Source organism: Poecilia mexicana, unplaced genomic scaffold (genome assembly GCF_051168715.1).
Source record: "Poecilia mexicana isolate PSO_F unplaced genomic scaffold, ASM5116871v1 scaffold_23, whole genome shotgun sequence".
Lineage (NCBI taxonomy): Eukaryota > Metazoa > Chordata > Actinopteri > Cyprinodontiformes > Poeciliidae > Poecilia > Poecilia mexicana.
Window position 1 is genome coordinate 22992750 of NW_028263392.1, and position 1111 is coordinate 22993860.

Here is a 1111-nt window from a genome sequence, read left to right on the forward strand (position 1 = left end):
CAAACCGAGTTTGAGACCCCTGGCTCTTATGGTTGGGTCTCCAGGGGGTCTCAAATCTGGGGCCCCCCAGGGCCTGGATCTCGGCCTCGGGGGGCGGGGGGCCCGGACCAACGGTGGCACACGGTCGTGGGGGTTGCCCCCAACCGACCCACCGAGTTTCAGCCCTCTGGGACACCGTTAAGGGGGTCTCCCGCGGGGGTCTTTGCCTCCGTCCCATAACCCACCTTACCTTTGGAGACCCGTAGAAGGTCGGGGGAAGGTCCTAGAGGCGATCCGAGACCACCTCCGTGTTCAGGAGGCTCGGAGCTTTAAAACGGTATATGACATGCACGTATGGGGGGCCCCGATCTCCCAGGAGAGCCGGAAATGTCGTTTTCAGCCATCCGGAAAAGGGCCCTCCATAGGGAATGAATGGGAGACCACCCGACACTTCGGGCGGGCCTGGAGCCGCAAACTTGGTCCGATCTCCGCGTGCTTTGGAACCCTTGGAGGGTACGTCGGGGGCTATGGCCAAACCGAGTTTGAGACCCCTGGCTCTTATGGTTGGGTCTCCAGGGGGTCTCAAAGTCCGGGGGCCCCCCAGGGCCGGGATCCAGGCCCTGGGGGGCGGGGGGCCCGGACCAACGGTGGCACACGGTCCGGGGGAAGGCCCCGGACCGACCCACCGAGTTTGAGACCCCTGGCTCATAGGGTAGGGTCTCCAGGGGGTCTCAAAGTCCGGGGGCCCCCCAGGGCCGGGATCCAGGCCCTGGGGGGCGGGGGGCCCGGACCAACGGTGGCACACGGTCCGGGGGAAGGCCCCGGACCGACCCACCGAGTTTCAGCCCTCTGGGACCCCGTTAAGGGGGTCTCCCGCGGGGGTCTTTTCCTCCGTCCCATAACCTGCAGGCCCTGACCTCCAGGAAGAGAACCAGGCATGGAGCTGCAGGCCCTGACCTCCAGGAAGAGAACCAGGCATGGAGCTGCAGGCCCTGACCTCCAGGAAGAGAACCAGGCATGGAGCTGCAGGCCCTGACCTCCAGGAAGAGAACCAGGCATGGAGCTGCAGGCCCTGACCTCCAGGCAGAGAACCAGGCATGGAGCTGCAGGCCCTGACCTCCAGGCAGAGAAC